The following is a 22,725-nucleotide window of genomic DNA, read 5'->3' as shown; positions in this document are numbered from 1 at the left end:
TACTTTTATCAAAATGTGTGATTCCCCCATAAAAGCAGCACAGAAGAATAAAATGCAAACCAGTTGAAAATAACTCTTTGGACGTCATGAGAGAAATGATCTGATGACAGTTAAATCTAGAAACCTCATGGTGGAAGATTTGCAAGTGAGGAAGTTTTTCCTTCCATCTTTCTCTCTGTTCTCTGAATCTCACAGAAGTGCCTTATCTCACCCATAAGATCTGTCCTTTTCTCTAAGGTACTTTTTATTTGAGGCAGTTGGTGACAATTCAAGGGCACAAGAGAGCAAAAGGCAAGATGCTTGAAAATTTTATTTTCTACCCATCTTTTGGTCAGCTGTGTGTTGATAAGGGCAGTGCTTCTCCGTGTATTTAGTTATTCCCTTTTACTACTGATTTATAACTATGACCTCTCTTCCCCTCCCCCACCTACTATCTAGTTCTCCAGTACCAATTCCTTCTGCTGATTATTGTATCCAAGGAGTGGGCATCTTCCTTCACCCTCTTGCTTTATCATTATTGTCCATTCATCTCCTCTGCCCCTAAGACCTGTGATCTTTGTAAATAAATGTTTCCTGTGGTATTCTTCAAATTCTAGCCATCTGTTTCTTCTTGAATGCAACATCAAAACTTTACAGATCAGCTTTGAGAAGCAACCAACAATGAGCCTGTTGTACAGGGTTTTGCCTTGAGAAACAAAACATTCACATTCCCTATCTCCTTAAAGAAATAACAGACATGAATATGAATGATTTTGGAGGTAAGAAAAGTCTGTTAAGCCAGTCCATTTCTCTGTTTCAAAAGGAAGCTTCTATATCATTACTTCCCAGGAGAAAGCTCTGGACCCTGCATGTTGTTTTATGGCAGCAACACAGGCAATATGGATCTATAGAAAAATCCAAGACAGTAACTCTCTGAACATTCTTGGAATATATCCTTACCTTTCTTCCATTTTCATGTCTAGAGGTGGAGAGCTGATCAAGGCTGAAGAAGGTCCTTTCACAGATTGATTCTAGACTCTGCTTCCTTGTTCTGGAATTGAGATTTGCATTCAGAAGCCGAGTAAATGTTTCTGAGCCAGGTGAAGTTTATAAAAATGTTGAGCAGACCTTGTGACTTCCAGTAAGTATACGGGGAACAAGTCACACACTGGAAACCTTTGAGTCCATATTCCCACTAAGATGTTTCTTGGCATCCTCCCTATTTCTACTCTCTTATCAGCCTCTCCCATCCTGTCCTTTTAGGTCCACCTGTGTCCAAATAATTACTCTTCCCTCTTTTATGGACCAACTTCTATAATAGGTTGTAACATCAAGTAGTATCATCTTGTGTTGTGTGAGTGAATTACTGAATCATAATCATATCATGCCTCACATATCAGCCTCTACCATCCCATCCTAAGTGCTCTACCTACCTGAAAATACTTTTGTTCTCTCTATTAAGGGACAATCCCCACCAGAGCTAGCAACATCAAAGACAGCAAGCTTGGGGTTTGTGACTGTATAACTGTAGTATAAGCAGACCATGCAGCCTTGCAGGGTTCTGCATGTTGTTGATGTGTCACTCTTGGTACTTCATCTACAATAGTGCTGCACTCAGTGTGGTTTTCTTCCAAATGACATTCAAGCTGATAGTACTTCTGAATCCTCTCCAGGTATCCCAAGTTCCATCTCTCACCCATCTTCACACTTTTCTTCCAATGAAGAATCAGCCTGACTCTGTCTTAGTCTTCAAGGCCATGAGAGTAAATACAAATTACATTCAGTCCTGTTTATGATTAAACCTCTGCTCTTCAAAGATTGGGTTATGTCTCATTTGTGACCTTAAGTAGAAATTGTTCTGTACTGACTATTCCAGGAATGCTAATCATGTCTTTGTTTTAAAAAGTTGTTTGTGATCTGCCTGAGACCCCAGCCACTTCCTGAGACTTAGAGACAGGCCCCCAGCTCCCATCCTGCCCCTGACTTCGCTTCTGGACCAGAGGTGAGTATCCGGCTCCAAGCCAGACCCCATCCCTGGGCACCAGCCACTCCGGGAAGACCTGCCCAACATGGCTCCAGGTTCTGGCCACCGGGCAGGTCCCCTTCTAGCCCCACCGGGAGGGATTCCCTTTTCCAAGCCCCACAGCAGCCCCTGCAATCTCCGCGCCCTGACCCCACGCCCATCTGCCCGAGACCCCAGCCACTTCCTGAGACTTAGAGACTGGACCCCAGCTCCCATCCTGCCCCCGACTTCCCTTCTGGACTAGAGGTGAGTATCCGGGTCCAACCCGGACCCCATGCCTGGGCACCAGCCACTCCGGGAAGACCTGCCCAACTTGGCCCCAGGTTCTGGCCACCGGGCAGGTCCCCTTCTAGCCCCACCGGGAGGGATCCCCTTTTTCAAGCCCCCCAGCAGCCCCTGCAATCTCCGCACCCGACCCCCACGCCCATCTGCCCGAGACCCCAGCCACCTCCTGAGACTTAGAGACCGGCCCCCAGCTCCCATCCTGCTCCCGACTTCCCTTCTGGACCAGAGACTTCCGGTCCACATAAGAGCTTCCATCCTGCCCCAGAGTTCCCATTTGGACAAGAGAACTCCCTTTTGGACAAGAGAGAGAGACTTCCTGAATCTGTCAGCTCTTTCTGAAACAAGTACACTGATAAGACCAAGAAGGAACCACAAGGAGATGGGCAGATGTCAAGGCAGAAGTACATACAACAAAATGAAGACCAATACAGCATCACCAGAACCTAGCCCTCCTCCAACATCTAGACCTGAACATCAAAAATTGGAAGAAGCAGAAGAAAGTAGCCTTATGGGTAACATCATGAAGGTAGAGGCTTGTGTAGAGGAAAAGACAAGAAAATTGTAAGAACGCTGTAAACAACTAGAGGAAAGGGCAAACAAATTAGAAGAAAACAATAAAGCCCTCCAAGAAAACAATAAAGTCCTGGAAGAAAACAATAAAGTCCTGCAAGAAAACAATAAAGCAATGAAAGAAAATCATGAAAAGGCAATGAAACAAACAAAGGAAACAGTCCAAGAACTGAAAAGGGAAATTGAAAAAATAAAGAAGACACAAACAGAGGGAATGCTGGAAATAGAAAACCCGAGTAAAAGATCGGGAATTACAGATGCAAGTATAACCAACAGAATGCAAGAGATGGAAGGGAGGATTTCTGGCATTGAAGATACAGTAGAAGAAATAGTTTCATCAGTCGAAGGAAACACTAAAGCCAACAAAGTCATGAACCAAAATGTCCAAGAAATTTGGGACACCATGAAAAGACCAAACCTACGAATTATAGGAATAGAAGAAGGTGAAGAATACCAACTCAAAGGCACAGAAAATATATTCAACAAAATTATAGAAGAAAACTTTCCCAACTTAAAAAAGGAAATGCCTATGAAGATACAAGAAGCCTATAGAACACCAAACAGACTAGACCCCCCAAAAAAGTCCCCTCGACACATAATAATTAAACAACTAAATGTACAGAATAAAGAAAGAATATTAAGAGCAGGCAAGGATAAAGGCCAAGTGACCTATAAAGGCAAACCCATCAGAATAACACCCGATTTCTCAATGGAGACTTTGAAAGCCAGAAGGACCTGTGTAGATGTAACCAATTGTCTTATTAAAATAAGAAACACAGATCCAATGTAATAGAGAAAGCCGAGAGGTCAGAGCTCAGAGATAAAATCTTACCTCCTGCAGTGCTCCTAACTTCCCCGAGGGAGCTATTTCCTGTTTGTCTGTGTTTAAATAGTCTTTCTGTTCTGCCTTCTCATTGGTTGTAAACCCAACCACATGACTGCCTCATCACTGCCTGTAAGTACCGCCCTCCAGGTCTTAAAGGCATATGTCTCCAATACTGGCTATATCCCTGAACACACAGAAATCTACCTAGCTCTTCTAATCACCACGCTCTTGCTATGACTCTAATAGCTCTGACCCCAGGGCAACTTTATTTATTAACATAAAATTAAAATCACATTTCAGTACAAATAAAATATCACCATATTTCCCCTTTTCTATTTTAATAAAAAGAAAAAAGGCAAAAGGTTATAACTAACAAAAGAAAAACTATATACAAAAGTACAATAACTATATACAATATATACAAGTAACAAATACCTAAACGATGTCTAGTCCATTTGTATTTACAAATCAGAGAAAATAATTCCCGTATCTATCCTATTTTAGTAAGTCCAAAATTTATCTAATTCACTTTCTATCCTAATTAATCTTCAACTATAACTAACTAATCTTCAACTCCCTCAGAGACCCAAGAAGGAAATAATATTAGCTAACAAAAATAAAAACAGGAAGTGCACAAAAGCAACTTCCAAAAATTTTGTGAGTTGACAGAAACAGCCAGCTGCCTGGACAGTCACCTGAGGTTTCTTCGCAGTGTTGGGGCATCATCTTCAGCCTATAGGCTTATCGTATCTGATAGACTCATTTGTGAAGTAGGTTGTACACAAGGTCAACAGTTCAACCTCACATTGGGTGAGAGCAGTCCATGTACCAGAAACACCTGAATTCCACTAGTGTCATGTCATGATTCAGGATTTTAAATTCTGGAAATTGTTGATGGTTTTTGAATTCAGCTGTCCATTCTTCTTGGCTGTGTATATATGGCTTCATCTCAGCATCCCCTTCTTCTCCACATCCCTCTATTAAATGCCAGTCTACTATTGAGAGGCGTGAGCTTTCAGTTGCTGTTCCATTGCACAACAGAAGCCATCGGCCCACTGCCTGTTCAGCTGCCTTCGAAGAAAAGGGCACTGTACATTTTCCGAATTGTGAAGGCCACTTCAGGGATGGTGCCATATTGACCTGGCCTCAGAAGATGCCTTTTGATAAAGCCATAACCACACATGTTTTGGCAGGAATTGGTAGTCCTTTGTTTCGTGTTCTGTCTGTCCATTTTGTCCTGTTGATTTGAGGATACTTTGTTATCCAGTGGCTAACTTTTGCCACAATGAAAATTAACGCCATATGAAGTTTCTTCAATGCCCATATTTTCTCTGAAGTAGATTGGTACTGCCAGGAGCTGACATGTCTCAAAAAAGAAAAATTTCTAAGTTATTAAAACATTTTAAATGCCATATTCGGTAGATCTCTGAAGGGTTTGAAGATGACCTGTCTAAAATATATCTGCTCAATTTTTAAAACATATCTAATATGACTACAATTTCTATTGTAATGTCTAACTACTTTCATTTCTTTATATCCTAATAGTTGGTAATAATGTAAAGTATTTAAAACTAGTAATTGTCTTTTTCTTTTCTTTTTTTTCTTTCTTTTTTTTTAAAACAAGAACCTTAAGTCTAATCTCCTTTGCTTAGCCTTTTTCCTAACCCTTGACAACAACTTGTAACCTACCCCCCTAAATAATGAAAATTATCCCAGGCCCAAAACCCATTAAAAAGACCAAAAAAAAAAAAAAAAACCCACCCGCCCCACACCACCTCTTTGGGAATGTGGGCGTCATATTCTTAAAATTGCTTCCTGCTGCGTATGGGCGAAGTTATCTTTATCCTGAAGGAAAATTTTAGGTTAATTGTCAAATTCTAGGAAAGGTAACTATATCCTTCATTATTATCCAGTCTGTGTATAATGCCAAAGTTCAGGGTTTATCTCAAGTCCTTATTCAAGTAGTCTTTGAGACTGGATCATCTCAGCTAGTCATCTCAAAAAATTGCTCTGAGTACCTTGTAGTTCAAAGCTGATCTGTAGATGATGTTTGTCAGTTCAGTGATATTATTATTGTCCACGTGGAATTGTTGTTGTTGTGGGGCCCCATCTTCTTTCTGGAGACTTCATTTGATGTTAGGCCTGGCCATGATTTCCTGCAGAAAACTGATAAGAGACTCGAACACAAAGACATATATATGCAGCTAATTGAAGCCTTTTTTCTAGAATTAGTTAGTACTCTATATGACCATTCATATCTTAACAAAGTTTAAAATTTATATATATATATATATATAAATCTTGTAAATTTTGATATAAAATTTATAGTTTAAGAAAAGTTTAAAGAATCAGAATAGAATCAAAGAGTTGAGATTAGTAATAGAATATTCCCTTAATTAATTTTGCTTTTGTCCTGTACCATAGCAGAAAATGGCTCTTTTATTCTGGCATGATACAGGGAGTTTGTATTTTCCTTTTAACAACATGCTTGAGTTTAAAGAAGGAGAGAGCCATTCTCCAACTCCAAAGTCAGCTTTAAATTTTAATTGAACTGAGACTATTAGAAGACCAATATTGTTAAATCTTTAAAGAAAAGCAGAAACAAACATTTAGGAAGACATAAAATTTTTTAGATTATATATACTCATACGCCGTTTCACTCTGTTTCCTGGGATAGATTATTTGTCCCTTTTCTTCAGTTGTCTCATTTGTCTTGTGTTCTTCAGATTCCTTAACCTTCATTCTCATAAAAGACAAAAACAAATCCTTTCCCCAAGACTAATTTTGGGGATGTTCCTTTTTGGCAAGTTATTACCTGATGAAATGAAAAGTCATGTGTTACTGGTACAAGTTAGTTTAAATTGGATGTTCATGCTGGTTGATGAACTATCATCTTCTCTAATTAAGAGGTTTCTCTTGTTCAAATCGAACCTTTATCAATTTTGATGGTACCCACAGCTTATCTTCTCCTGTAGAAACAAAAGCAAAACCTCGTCCCCAATGTAATACATACCCTGGTTTCCAATCTGAGGTCAGCACATCCTTAAAGTATATAGGCTGATTTAATTCTGTAGTTTTTTCTATTATCCAATGTATCTCTGCAGCTGCTGTTCCTTTCTCATTGGCATTCAGAAAATTCAAAGTTAATAGAGCATTATGCAGTCTATTTCTGGGGTTTTTTGTTACTCCTTTCTGTTTATTCAGCATATCCTTTAGAGTTCTGTTTGATCTTTCTATAACTGCTTGACCTGTAGGATTATGTGGTATACCTGAAATATGCTTTATTTTGTAATAAGCAAAAAACTGTTTCATTTTAACAGAGACATATGATGGAGCATTGTCAGTTTTGATTTGTGCAGGTATACCCATGATGGCCATAACTTCTAGCAAATGAGTGATTACAGAATCAGCTTTTTCAGAACTCAAAGCAGTTGCCCATTGAAATCCTGAATAAGTATCAATGGTGTGGTGTACATATTTCAATTTTCCAAATTCTGCAAAGTGAAACACGTCCATCTGCCAGATTTCATTTCTCTGAGTACCTTTTGGGTTACATCCTGCTGGTAATGGCGTTTGATTATAGAAGGAACAAGTAGGACATTTCTTTAGTATTTCTTTGGCTTGTTGCCAGGTTATGGAAAAATCCTTTTTTAAACCTTTACTATTGGCATGATGTTTTTTATGATATTCTGAGGCCTCCAACACATTTCCTATGAATAATTTATCAATCTCATCATTGCCTTGTGCTAAAGGGCCTGGCAGACCAGTATGAGATCGGATGTGAGTTATATATAAAGGATGACTCCTTTTCCTAATTGTATCTTGTAATTGAATAAATAGTGAAGTTAATTCTGAAGCATCAGGGATAAATTCTGTAGTCTCAATATGTAATACCACTTTTTCAGGATACTGAGAGTCAGTTACTATGTTGAAAGTTTCTGAAATATCCATTAATATCAACAGAATAGCATACAATTCTGATTTTTGAACTGAATTATACGGACTTTGAACCACTTTACTTAAATTTTCTGATTTGTAACCTGCCTTTCCTTGTTTGTTGGCATCTGTATAAAATGTACGAACTCCAGATATGGGTTTTTGCCGTACAATTTGAGTCAAGATTCAATCAGCTCTCTTTATAAAATCAATTCTGTTGCTTTTGGGATATTTGCTGTTAATTTCTCCCAAAAAATTACTGCAAGCTCTTTGCCAAGGTACACTTTCTGCCCATAATTTTTCAATGTCCTCCTTAGTTAACGGTACGACAATTTCTGCTGGGTCTATTCCTGCTAATTGACGAAGTCTTAATTTTCCTTTCCAAATCAAGTCAGAGATTTTTTTTCCCCGTTTTTTTGCTTTTTTATTTATTTATTTAATTATTTATTTATTTTTATTATTATTTTACAACACCATTCAGTTCAACATAATAGCCACAGATTCCCCTGTTCTCCCCCTCTCGCCCCCCCTCCCCCCACCCCACCCCCCATTCCCACCTCCTTTAGATCAAGGTCTCCCCCGAGGACCGGGGTCGACCTGGTAGACTCAGTCCAGGCAGGTCCATTCCCCCCCTCCCAGACCGAGCCAAGTGTTTCTGCATAAGTCCCAGGATTCAAACAGCCAACTCATGCAACGAGACCAGACCCGGCACCAATGCACAGGTGTCTCCCAAACAGATCAAGCCAAATGACTGTCTCACGCATTCAGGGGGCCTGATCCAGTTGGGGGCCCCTCAGCTTTTGGTTCATAGATCCTGTGCTTCCATTGATTTGGTTATTTGTCCCGGTGCTTTATCCAACCGTGGCTTCAACAATTCTCGCTCATATAAAACCTCTTCTTTCTCACTAATTAGACTCCCAGTGCTCCACCAGGGGCCCAGCCGTGGATGTCTGCATTCAGATTCCTCAGTCCTTGGATGGGGTTTATGGCATAACTATCAGGGTGTCTGGCCATCCCATTACCAGAGTAGGTCAATTCCTGCCGACTCGCGACCATTGCCAGCAGTCTTTTTGCGGGGGTATCTTTGTGGACCTCCTTGGGCCTCCCTAGCTCTCTGCTTCCTCCCCTTCTCACCTTCTCATGTGGTCTTCATTTACCATGGTCTCCTATTCCATGTTCTCCCTCTCTTTTCTTGATCCAGCTAGGATCTCCCACTCTCTTTCCCTCGACCATCGCCCTTCATTGTTCCCACTCATGACCAGGCTGTTCATATAGATCTCATCCATTTCTCCCTGTCTTTTTAGGGGTCCCGTTTTCCAGGTAGCCTCACTGGTGATGTGAGTAGCAGTCCAGTCATCCTTGTTCCACATCTAGCATCTTCCTATGAGTGAGTACATACCATATTTGTATTTCTGAGTCTGGGTAACCTCACTCAGGATGATTTTTTCTAGATCCATCCATTTGCCTGCAAACCGTATGATGTCGTTGTTTTTCTCTGCTGAATAGTATTCCATTGTGTATATGTGCCACAATTTATTTATCCATTCTTCAGTTGAAGGGCATCTAGGTTGTTTCCAGGTTTTGGCTATTACAAACAATGCTGATATGAACATAGCTGAGCAAGTACTCTTGTGGTATGATTGAGCATTTCTTGGCTATATGCCCAGGAGGGGTATAGCTGGATCTTGGGGCAGATTGACTCCCAGTTTTCTAAGAAAGCACCATATTGATTTCCAAAGTGGTTGTACAAGCTTGCATCCAGTGGAGGAGAGTTCCCCGAGGTCCACATCCTCTCCAGCATAAAGTGTCTTCGGTGTTTTTGAACTTAGCCACTCTGACAGGCGTAAGGTGGTATCTCAGAGTTGTTTTGATTTGCATTTCCCTGATGATTAGGGATGTTGAGCAATTCCTTAAATGTCTTTCAGCCATTTGGGTTTCCTCTGCTGAGAATTCTCTGTTTAGTTCTAAAGCCCATTTCTCAATTGCACTGTTGGTCATTTTGATGTCTAATTTCTTGAGTTCCTTATATATTCTGGATATCAGTCCTCTGTCGCATGTGGGGTTGGTGAAGATCTTTTTCCATTCTGTAGGCTGTCGCTTTGCCTTGTTGACCATATCCTTTGCTCTACAAAAGCTTCTCAGTTTCAAGAGGTCCCATTGATTGATTGTTTGTCTCAGTGTCTGCGCTACTGGTGTTATATTTAGGAAGTGATCTCCTATGCCAATACGTTCAAGACTATTTCCTACTTACTCTTCTAGCAGGTTCAGAGTAGCTGGATTTATGTTGAGGTCTTTGATGCACTTGGACTTAAGTTTTGTGCACAGTGACAGATATGGATCTATTTGCAGCCTTCTACAGGTTGATATCCAGTTATGCCAGCACCATTTGTTGAAGATGCTTTCTTTTTTCCATTGTACACTTTTGGCTTCTTTGTCAAAAATTATATGTCCATAGGTGTGTGGGTTAATGTCAGGGTCTTCAATTCGATTCCATTGGTCCACATGTCGGTTTTCATGCCAATACCAAGCTGTTTTTTTTTTACTGTAGCTCTATAGTAGAGCTTGAAGTCAGGGATTGTGATGCCTCCAGAAGTTGTTTTATTGTACAGGTTTCTTTTAGCTATCCTGGGTTTTTTGTTTTTCCATATGAAGTTGAGTATTGTTCTTTCCAGGTCTGTGAAGAATTGTGTTGGTATTTTGATGGGGATTGCATTGAATCTGTAAATTGCTTTTGGTAAGATTGCCATTTTTACCTTGTTAACCCTGCCTATCCATGAGCATGGGAGATCTTTCCATTTTCTGACATCTTCTTCAATTTCTTTTTTTCAGGGACTTAATGTTCTTGTCATATAGGTCCTTCACTTGCTTGGTTAGTGTTACCCCAAGGTATTTTATGTCATTTTTGGCTATTGTAAAGGGTGATGTATCTCTAATTGCCTTCTCAGCTTCTTTGTCCATTGTATATAGGAGGGCTACTGATTTTTTTGAGTTGATCTTGTATCCTGCTATGTTGTTGAAGGTTTTTATAAGCTTTATCAATTCCTGGGTGGAATCTTTGGGGTCACTCAAGTATACTATCATGTCATCAGCAAATAGGGAAAGCTTGACTTCTTCCTTTCCCATTTGTATCCCCTTAATCTCCTTATGTTGTGTTATTGCTCTGGCTAGAACTTCAAGTACTATATTGAATAAGTATGGGGAGAGTAGACAGCCTTGTCTTGTTCCAGATTTTAGTGGAATTGCTTTGAGTTTCTCTCCATTTAATTTGATGTTGGCTGTTGGTTTGCTATATATTGCCTTTATTATGTTTAGGTATGTTCCCTGTATTCCTGATCGCTCCAAGACTTTTATCATGAAGGGGTGTTGGATTTTGTCAAATGCCTTTTCTGCATCTAGTGAGATGATCATGTGGTTTTTTTCTTTGAGTTTGTTTATATGGTGTATTACATTGATGGACTTTCGTATGTTGAACCACCCTTGCATCCCTGGGATGAAGCCTACTTGATCATGGTGGATAATTGTTCTGATGTGTTCTTGGAGTCTGTTTGCCAGTATTTTATTGAGTATTTTTGCATCGATGTTCATGAGGTAGATCGGTCTGTAGTTCTCTTTCTTTGTTGCATCCTTGTTTGGTTTAGGAATCATGGTAATTGTAGCCTCATAGAAGGAGTTTGGTAATGTTCCTTCTGTTTCTATTATGTGGAACAATTTAGAGAGTATTGGTATTAACTCTTCTTTGAAGATCTAGTAGAATTCTGCACTGAAACCATCTGGTCCTGGGCTTTTTTTGGTTGGGAGACCTTTAATGACTGTTTCTATTTCCTTAGGGGTTATTGGACTATTTAAATAGTTTATCTGGTCTTGATTTAACTTAGGTATGTGGTATCTATCCAGAAAAATGTCCATTTCTTTTAGCTTTTCCAGTTTTGTGGAGTAGAGGTTTTTGAAATATGACCTGATGATTCTCTGGATTTCTTCATTGTCTGTTGTTTTCATTTCTGATTTTGTTGATTTGGATTCTCTCTCTGTGTCTTTTGGTTAGTTTGGATAAGGGCTTGTCTATCTTGTTGATTTTCTCAAAGAACCAACTCTTTGTTTCATTAATTTTTTGTATTATTCTCTTAGTTTCTAATTTATTAATTTCACCTCTCACTTTGATAATTTCCTGGCGTCTATTCTTCCTGGGAGACTTTGCTTCTTCTTGTTCTAGAGCTTTCAGATGTGCTGTTAATTCACTAGTGTGGGATTTCTCCAACTTCTTTATGTGGGCATTTAGTGCTATGAATTTCCCTCTTAACACTGCTTTCATAGTGTCTCATAAGTTTGGGTATGTGGTGTCTTCATTTTCATTGACCTCTAGGAAGTCTTTAATTTCTTTCTTTCTTTCTTCCTTAACCCATTGGTGATTCCGTTGAGCATTATTCAGTTTCCATGAGATTGTAGGTTTTCTGTAGTTTTTGTTGTTGTTGAAATCTAGCTTTAAACCATGGTGGTCTGATAGAACACAGGAGGTTATTCTGATTGTTTTGTATCTGTTGAGATTTGCTTTGTGGCCAAGTATGTGGTTGATTTTAGAGAAAGTTCCATGGGGTGCTGAGAAGAAGGTATATTCTTTCTTGTTAGGATGGAATGTTCTGTAGATATCTATTAGGTCCAATTGGGTCATGACATCAGTTAAGTCCTTTATTTCTTAGTTAAGTTTCGATTTGGGAGATCTGTCCAGTGGTGAAAGTGGGGTGTTGAGATCTCCCACTATTAATGTGTGGGGTTTTATATGTGGTTGAAGCTTTAGTAATGTTTCTTTTACATATGTGGGTGCCCTTGTGTTTGGGGCATATATGTTCAGAATTGAAACTTCATCTTGGTCGATCTTTCCTGTGACAAGGATGTAATGTCCTTCTTGATCTCTCTTGATTGATTTTAGTTTGAAGTCTATTTTGTTGGATATCAGGATGGCTACCCCTGCTTGTTTCTTAAGACCATTTGATTGAAAAGTCCTTTCCCAGCCTTTTATTCTTAGGTAGTGTCTGTCTTGAATTTGAGATGTGTTTCTTGTATGCAGCAGAAAGATGGGTCCTGCTTTCGTATCCATTCTGTAAGTCTATGTCTTTTTATAGGTGAATTAAGTCCGTTGATATTAAGGGATATTAATGACCAGTGATTCTTCATCCCTGTTATTTTTGTTGGTAGTGTGTGTGTACTTCTCTTCTTTGGGGTACTGTTGTGGCTTTATCTATTGCCTGTGTTTTCGAGTGTGTATATGACTTCCCTCGGTTGGAATTTTCCTTCTAGTGCTATCTGTAGGGCTGGGTTTGTGGATAGGTATTGTTTAAATCTGGCTTTGTCTTCGAATGTCTTGTTCCTTCCGTCTATGATGATTGAAAGTTTTGCTGGGTATATTAGTCTGGGCTGACATCCATGGTCTCTTAGTGTCTGCATTACATCTGTCCAGGTCCTTCTGGCTTTCAAAGTCTCCATTGAGAAGTCGGGTGTTATTCTGATGGGTTTACCGTTATAGGTCACTTGGCTTTTTTTCCTTGGCTGCTCTTAATATTCTTTCTTTATTCTGTACATTTATTTGTTTAATTATTATGTGTCGAGGGGACTTTTTTGGGGGGTCTAGTCTTCTTCTCTAGTTTGGTGTTCTATAGTCTTCTTGTATCTTCATAGGCATTTCCTTTTTCAAGTTGGGAAAGTTTTCTTCTATAATTTTGTTGAATATATTTTCTGTGCCTTTGAGTTGGTATTCTTCACCTTCTTCTATTCCTATAATTTGTAGGTTTGGTCTTTTCATGGTGTCCCAAATTTCTTGGACATTTTGGTTCATGACTTTGTTGGCTTTAGTGTTTCCTTCGACTGATGAAACTATTTCTTCTACTGTATCTTCAATGCCAGAAATCCTCTCTTCCATCTCTTGCATTCTGTTGGTTATACTTGCATCTGTAATTCCCGATCTTTTACTCGGGTTTTCTATTTCCAGCATTCCCTCTGTTTGTGTCTTCTTTATTTTTTCAATTTCCCTTTTCAGTTCTTGGACTGTTTCCTTTGTTTGTTTCATTGCTTTTTCATGATTTTCTTTCATTGCTTTATTGTTTTCTTGCAGGACTTTATTGTTTTCTTCCAGGACTTTATTGTTTTCTTGGAGGGCTTTATTGTTTTCTTCTAATTTGTTTGCCCTTTCCTCTAGTTGTTTACAGTGTTCTTCCAATTTTCTTGTCTTTTCCTCTACACAAGCCTCTACCTTCTTCATGAAGTTACTCATAAGGCTACTTTCTTCTGCTTCTTCCAATTTTTGGTGTTCAGGTCTAGATGTTGGAGGGGGGGCTAGGTTCTGCTGATGCTGTATTGCTCTTCATTTTGTTGTATGTACTTCTGCCTGGACGTCTGCCCATCTCCTCGTGGTTCCTTCTTGGTCTTATCAGTGTACTTGTTTCAGAAAGAGCTGACAGATTCAGGAAGTCTCTCTCTCTTGTCCAAAAGGGAGTTCTCTTGTCCAACTCTCTGGTACAGAAGGGAAGTCGGGGGCAGGATGGGAGCTCTCTGGTCCAGAAGGGAATTCTGGGGCAGGATGGGCGCTGGGGGCCGGTCTTTAAGTCTCAGGAAGTGGTTGGGGTCTCGGGCAGGTGGGCGTGGGGGCAGGGCACGGAGATTGCAGGGGCTGCTGGGGGGCTTGGAAAAGGGGATCCCTCCTGGTGGGGCTAGAAGGGGACCTGCCCGGTGGCCAGAGCCTGTGTCCAAGTTGGGCAGGTCTTCCCGGAGTGGCTGGTGCCCAGGGATGGGGTCTGGCCTGGAGCAGGATACTCACCTCTGGTCCAGAAGGGAAGTCGGGGGCAGGATGGGAGCTGGGGGCCAGTCTCTAAGTCTCAGGAAGTGGCTGGGGTCTCGGGCAGATGGGTGTGGGGCCAGGGCGTGGAGATTGAAGGGGCTGCCAGTGGGCTTGGAAAAGGAGATCCCTCCCAGTGGGGCTAGAAGGGGACCTGCCCGGTGGCCAGAGCCTGTGGCCAAGTTGGGCAGGTCTTCCTGGAGTGGCTGGTGCCCAGGGATGAGGTCCAGGTTGGAGCCGGATACTCACCCCTGGTCCAGAAGGGAAGTCGGGGGCAGGATGGGAGCTGGGGGCCAGTCTCTAAGTCTCAGGAAGTGGCTGGGGTCTCGGGCAGATGGGCGTGGGGGCAGGGCATGGGGATTGCAGGGGCTGCCGGGGGGCTTGGAGAAGGGGACCCGCCCAGTGGCCAGAGCCTGTGGCCAAGTTGGGCAGGTCTTCCCAGAATGGCTGGTGCCCAGGGATGGGGTCCGGGTTGGACCTGGCTACTCACCTCTGGTCCAGTCAAGTCAGAGATTTTTTCCCCATAAGTTTTTAATTTTTTATTTGGTTTATTTGGTAAGAATATCCATTCCAATACAATATCTTCCCTCTGCATTAATATTCCAGTAGGAGAATGCCTAGAAAGTAAAATAACCAAAATGCAATCCAGCTTTGGATCAATACGATCCACGTGCCCTTCATGTACTTTCTTTTCTACCAAGGCCAATTCTTTCTCAGCTTCAGGTGATAATTCTCTTGGACTATTTAAGTCCTTGTCACCTTCTAAGGTTTTGAACAAATCAGTCAGTTCATCATTTTTTACCCCAACAATAGTTTGTAGATGAGAAATATCTCCAAATAATCTTTGAAAGTCATTAAGAGTCTGTAGTCTATCTCTCCTAATTTGCACCTTTTGGGGTCTAATTTTTTGTAGCTCTATTTTATATCCTAAATAATTAATAGAATCTCCTCTTTGTATTTTTTCAGGAGCAATTTGTAATCCCCAGCAAGGCAAAATTTTCTTTACTTCTTCAAACATTCTTTGCAAAGTATCTGCATTTGAGTCAGCTAGTAAAATATCATCCATATAATGATAAATTATAGATTTAGGAAATTTTTTACATATCACTTTCAATGGCTGTTGTACAAAATATTGGCACAGAGTTGGACTATTTAATATTCCCTGTGGGAGGACCCTCCATTGAAATCTTTTAACCGGTTGAGAATTATTATAAGTAGGCACTGTGAAAGCAAATCTTTCTTTGTCTTTTTCTTATAAGGGTATTGAAAAGAAACAGTCTTTTAAATCAATAACTATGAGAGGCCATCCTTTTGGTAACAGAGTAGGCAAAGGAATTCCAGATTGTAGAGAGCCCATTGGCTGAATTACTTTGTCAATTGCTCTAAGGTCTGTTACCATTCTCCATTTACCAGATTTCTTTTTAATAACAAATACAGGAGAATTCCAAGGGCTGGTTGATTCTGCAATATGCTGAGCATTTAACTGTTCTCCTACCAGCTCTTCTAAAGCCTGGAGTTTCTCTGTTGTTAAAGGCCATTGCTGAACTCATACAGGCTTGTCTGTTAACCATTTTAAAGGTAGAGCTGTTGGTATTTTTGTAAGATTATCAGTTGTTGTGCCCTGTTCTTGTATAATATGGATGGCTGGTGACCACTCAAAATAATGCCTTCTAATATTTCTCTCAGAAACATGTGCTAGTTTATGATTTGTTTCTGAGATTGGAGGGATGTTAATCTGAGTATTCCATTGTTGCAACGAGTCTTTACCCCACAGGTTCATAGTTATGTTAGCCACATACGGTTTTAATTTTCCTCTCTGTCCTTCTGGACCTATACATTCCAGCCATCTTGCACTCTGTTTCACCTGAGATAATGTCCCAATTCCTAACAGTTGAACGTTTACCTCCTGAAGAGGCCAAGCTGGATGCCAAAATGCTGGTGCAATTATGGTAACGTCCGCACCTGTGTCTACCAGACCAGACAACAAAACACCATTTATTTTTATCGTTAATTTTGGTCTCTGTTCATTAATAGAAGTTTGCCAAAAAATTTTCTTTATGTTTTCTCCTGAATTTTCTATTCTCTCTGTTTCATCATTCTGACCAGCACGATTTATTCCGATAGTCATTTGGTTATTTAATCGCTCTGAGCAGGGATTTCCTCTACATTTGCAGGAAAGGTTTGAACTGGTTTTGCTATGGGGGCCTGCATGAAGCCCCTCCGGGAGTTTCCCGAAAACTGAGGCAAAGGATTACCCTGCCCTTTGTTGATCTACATTCGTTGGTCCAGTGTTTTCCCTTACCACACCTTCTGCATACTCCAGAAGGAAGGGGCATTCTGTTGCCATTGTTACTTGAAGAAACATTTCTTCTAGGAATGACCTGTTTACAGTCCCTTTTAAAATGTCCTTGCTTTCCACACCCAAAACATCTAACACTCCTCAAACCTTTTGAAATTACTTCTCCTACCCACATATCATGCTCATCAGCCTCAACATTAATTGTTTCTCTAATCCAATCTTCCAAAGGTTCAGATCTTGCCTTTAATGGCCTGATTATTCTTTTGCATGCTGCATTCACATTCTCAAATGCCAAAGCTTCAATTATTGCCTTACTAGCTTCTGATTCTGAGATCATTCTGTGTACTGCTGAAGCCAGTCTTTCTAAAAAGTCTTTGAAAGATTCTTTTGGGCCTTGCATAACCTTTGTGAATGACTCAGGTTTTTTTCCTGGTTCCTCAACTCTGTCCCATGCATTCAAGGCTGACATTCGACATAAAATTAGGGTTTGAACATCATATAAACATTGTGTTTGTACTGAAGCATATTGGCCTTCTCCAATAAGCTGATCCTGGAAAACTTGTATTCCTTTATCCTTCCATTGTTATTCTACATTTCTAGCTTCCTCCTTAAACCACATTAGAAACTGAAGTCTCTGGCTGGGTTCCAGAACAGCTTGTGCAAGGTCCCGCGAGTCCTGTGGTACAATCCTATTATATGTTGACCAAGAGTTTAACATTTGCTTTACATATGGGGAATGCATGCCATAAGATACTATTGCCTCCTTAAACCTTTTAAAATCCATCAGTTCAATTGGAGCCCAAATATTTTGTGTAGCCATTTGATCAGGCATCTGCTGTACGGTTACAGGATAAATAAAGGGTGACTGTGTGAAAACAGGCTTTCTTTCTGTAACCTTATGATCCAAACTTGAACCAACTTCACTGTTAATTTCTTCTGTCTGAATTTTTACAGGTTTAACAAGTTTTTCTAAAGCTGTCATCCTGGCACTTAAATCGACTATCTTTTTACATAGTAAAATGAGAATAAGCATGGTGATAAAATGCATAATTCGATCAACATTAATCTTGTCATATAGTTGTTCCATTTTCAGACTGCCTAAAATTTCAAACAAAACCCAATTGTCTTCCAATGTACACAGAAAACCCATTTTTTTTAAATGTGAAAAAAATTGTCGTTTAAATAGTTTCCTTTATGACTTACCAAATCTTTGTAGAACAGTAGAAATCCGAGCGAATTTCAAAACAGCCACCTAGTGTCCTAGGTGTGAATCCAGAGAGACAGACAGACAGACAGACAGACAGAGAGACAGATAAAGAGAGGCAGAGAGAAAGCAAGAGAGAAAGCAAAAGCGAAAGTGAAAGTGAAAGCGTAGCCGGCTAAAGCTTAAATCCAGCCACTTGTTCCCTCTTGGGCAGAGTCAAGGCTTGGCTTTACAGGCAGGGGCCCTGTTTAGCAGGGCAGGCCTGAGTTGTTTGTAGCACTGGCTTTAAGCAAGCAGCTCACAGTCCGGCCTGAGGCCAAGCAGACCTAGGCCGGGGCTAGGGAGCCGGCTGCTCCGGCTAGGGAGCCGACCCCAAGCAGTTTTTAATGGATTCTTGTCACGTTGGGCGCCAGATGTAGATGTAACCAACTGTCTTATTAAAATAAGAAACACAGAGCCAATGTAAAAGAGAAAGCCGAGAGGACAGAGCTCAGAGATAAAATCTTACCTCCTGCAGTGCTCCTAACTTCCCTGAGTGAGCTACTTCCTGTTTGTCTGTGTTTAATTAGTCTTTCTGTTCTGCCTTCTCATTGGTTGTAAACCCAACCACATGACTGCCTCATCACTGCCTGTAAGTAGCGCCCTCCAGGTCTTAAAGGCGTATGTCTCCAATACTGGCTATATCCCTGAACACACAGAAATCTACCTAGCTCTTCTAACCACCACGCTCTTGCTATGGCTCTAATAGCTCTGATCCCAGGGCAACTTTATTTATTAACATAAAATTAAAATCACATTTCAGTACAAATAAAATATCACCATAGAACTGGACAGATGTAATGCAGACACTAAGAGACCATGGATGTCAGCCCAGACTAATATACCCAGCAAAACTTTCAATCATCACAGACAGAAGGAACAAGACATTTGAAGACAAAGCCAGATTTAAACAATACCTATCCACAAACCCAGCCCTACAGAAAGCACTAGAAGGGAAATTCCAACCGAAGGAAGTCAGATACACACTCAAAAATACAGGCAATAGATAAAGCCACCTGGTGCCAAGTTGGGCAGGTCTTCCCGGAGTGGCTGGTGCCCAGGGATGGGGTCCAGGTTGGACCCAGGTACTCACCTCTGGTCCAGAAGGGAAGTCGGGGGCAGGCTGGGAGCTGGGGGCCGGTCTCTAAGTCTCAGGAAGTGGCTGGGGTCTCGGGCAGATGGGCGTGGGGGCAGGGCGTGGAGATTGCAGGGGCTGGCGGGGGGCTTGGAAAAGGGGATCCCTCCTGGTGGGGCTAGAAGGGGAGCTGCCCGGTGGCCAGAACCTGGTGCCAAGTTGGGGGCAGGCTGGGAGCTGGGGGCCGGTCTCTAAGTCTCAGGAAGTGGCTGGGCATATACCCAAGAAATGCTCAATCATACCAAAAGAGCACTTGTTCATATCAGCATTGTTTGTAATAGCCAAAACCTGGAAACAACCTAGATGCCCTTCAACTGAAGAATGGATAAATAAATTGCGGCACATATACACAATGGAATACTACTCAGCAGAGAAAAACAATGACATCATGAGGTTTGCAGGCAAATGGATGGATCTAGAAAAAATCATCCTGAGTGAGGCAACCCAGACTCAGAAAGAAAAATATGGTATGTACTCACTTATAGGAAGATGCTAGATGTGGAACAAGGATGACTGGACTGCTACTCACATCACCAGTGAGGCTACCTGGAAAACGGGACCCCTAAAAAGACAGGGAGAAATGGATGAGATCTATATGAACAGCCTGGTCATGAGTGGGAACAATGAAGGGCGATGGTCGAGGGAAAGAGAGTGGGAGATCCTATCTGGATCAAGAAAATAGAGGGAGAACATGGAATAGGAGACCATGGTAAATGAAGACCACATGAGAAGGGGAGGAAGCAGAGAGCTAGGGAGGCCCACGGAGATCCACAAAGATACCCCCACAAAAGACTGCTGGCAATGGTCGAGAGATGGCAGGAACTGACCCACTCTGGTGATGGGATGGCCAGACACCCTGTTAGTTGTGCCATAAATCCCATCCAAGGAAGGTCTGAGGAATCTGGATGCAGACATCCATGGCTGGGCCCCTGGTGGAGCACTGGGAGTCTAATTAGTGAGAAAGAAGAGGGTTTATATGAGCGAGAATTGTTGAAGCCAAGTTTGGATAAAGCACAGGGACAAATAACCAAATGAATGGAAGCACAGGATCTATGAACCAAAGGCTGAGGGGCCCCCAACTGGATCAGGCCCCCTGAACGGGTGAGACAGTCATTTGGCTTGATCTGTTTGGGAGGCAGCTGTGTGTTGGTGCCGGGTCCTGGGCTCATTGCATGAGTTGGCTGTTTGAATCCTGGGATCTATGCAGGGACGCTTGGCTTGGTCTGGGAGGGGGGGACTGGACCTGGCCGGACTGAGTCTACCAGGTCGATCCCGGTCCTCGGGGGAGACCTTGATCTGGAGGAGGTGGGAATGGGGGGTGTGGTGGGGGGAGGGGGAGGGGGGCAAGAGTGGGAGAACAGGGGAATCTGTGGCTATTATGTGGAACTGAATGATGTTGTAAAATAAATTTACTAAAAAAAAAATAGATAAAGCCACAAAAGTAAACCAAAATAAGAGAAGGACACACATACTACCACCAAAAATAACAGGGATGAAGAATCACTGGTCATTAATATCCCTTAATATCAACGGACTTAATTCACCTATAAAAAGACATAGACTTACAGAATGGATACGAAAGCAGGACCCATCTTTCTGCTGCATACAAGAAACACATCTCAAATTCAAAGACAGACACTACCTAAGAATAAAAGGCTGGGAAAAGACTTTCCGATCAAATGGTCTTAAGAAACAAGCAGGGGTAGCCATCCTGATATTCACCAAAATAGACTTCAAACTAAAATCAATCAAAAGAGATCAAGAAGGACATTACATACTCATCACAGGAAAAATCCACCAAGAAGAAGTTTCAATTTTAAACATTTATGCCCCAAACACAAGGGCACCCACATATGTAAAAGAAATATTACTAAACCTTAAACCACATATAAAACCCCACACATTAATAGTGGGAGATTTCAACACCCCACTTTCACCACTGGACAGATCTCCCAAATTGAAACTTAACAGAGAAATAAAGGACTTAACTGATGTCATGACCCAATTGGACCTAATAGATATCTACAGAACATTAAATCCTAACAAGAAAGAATATACTTTCTTCTCAGCACCCCATTAACTTTCTCTAAAATCGACCACATACTTGGCCACAAAGCAAATCTCAACAGATACAAAACAATTAGAATAACCTCCTGTTTTCTATCAGACCACCATGGTTTAAAGTTAGATTTCAACAACAACAAAAACTACAGAAAACCTACAATCTCATGGAAACTGAATAATGCTCAACTGAATCACCAATGGGTTAAGGAAGAAATAAAGAAAGAAATTAAAGACTTCCTAGAGATCAATGAAAATGAAGACACCACATACCCAAACTTATGGGACACTATGAAAGCAGTGTTAAGAGAGAAATTCATAGCACTAAATGCCCACATAAAGAAGTTGGAGAAATCCCACACTAGTGACTTAACAGCACACCTGAAAGCTCTAGAACAAGAAGAAGCAAAGTCTCCCAGGAAGAACAGACGCCAGGAAATTATCAAAGTGAGAGGTGAAATTAATAAATTAGAAACTAAGAGGATAATACAAAAAATTAATGAAACAAAGAGTTGGTTCTTTGAGAAAATCAACAAGATAGACAAGCCCTTATCCAAACTAACCAAAAGACACAGAGAGAGAATCCAAATCAACAAAATCAGAAATGAAAAGGGGGACATAACAACAGACATTGAGGAAATCCAGAGAATTATAAGGTCATATTTCGAAAACCTCTACTCCACAAAACTGGAAAAGCTAAAAGAAATGGACATTTTTCTGGATAGATACCACATACCTAAGTTAAATCAAGACCAGATAAACTATTTAAATAGTCCAATAACCCCTAAGGAAATAGAAACAGTCATTAAAAGTCTCCCAACCAAAAAAAGCCCAGGACCAGATGGTTTCAGCGCAGAATTCTACCAGATCTTCAAAGAAGAGTTAATACCAATACTCTCTAAATTGTTCCACATAATAGAAACAGAAGGAACATTACCAAACTCCTTCTATGAGGCTACAATTACCCTGATTCCTAAACCAAACAAGGATGCAACAAAGAAAGAGAACTACAGACCGATCTCCCTCATGAACATTGATTCAAAAATACTCAATAAAATACAGGCAAACAGACTCCAAGAACACATCAGAACAATTATCCACCATGATCAAGTGGGCTTCAGCCCAGGGATGCAAGGGTGGTTCAACATACGAAAGTCCATCAATGTAATACACCATATAAACAAACTCAAAGAAAAAAACCACATGATCATCTCACTAGATGCAGAAAAGGCATTTGACAAAATCCAACACCCCTTCATGATAAAAGTCTTGGAGCGATCAGGAATACAGGGAACATACCTAAACATAATAAAGGCAATATATAGCAAACCAACAGCCAACATCAAATTAAATGGAGAGAAACTCAAAGCAATTTCACTAAAATCAGGAACGAGGCAAGGCTGTCCACTCTCCCCATACTTATTCAATATAGTACTTGAAGTTCTAGCCAGAGCAATAAGACAACATAAGGAGATTAAGGGGATACAAATTGGAAAGGAAGAACTCAAGCTTTCCCTATTTGCAGATGACATGATAATATACTTG

This window comes from Peromyscus maniculatus, chromosome 1 (genome assembly GCF_049852395.1).
Source record: "Peromyscus maniculatus bairdii isolate BWxNUB_F1_BW_parent chromosome 1, HU_Pman_BW_mat_3.1, whole genome shotgun sequence".
Taxonomy (NCBI): Eukaryota; Metazoa; Chordata; class Mammalia; order Rodentia; family Cricetidae; genus Peromyscus; species Peromyscus maniculatus.
The sequence above is the reverse complement of the archived record's forward strand: the minus strand, read 5'-3'. Positions refer to the sequence as shown.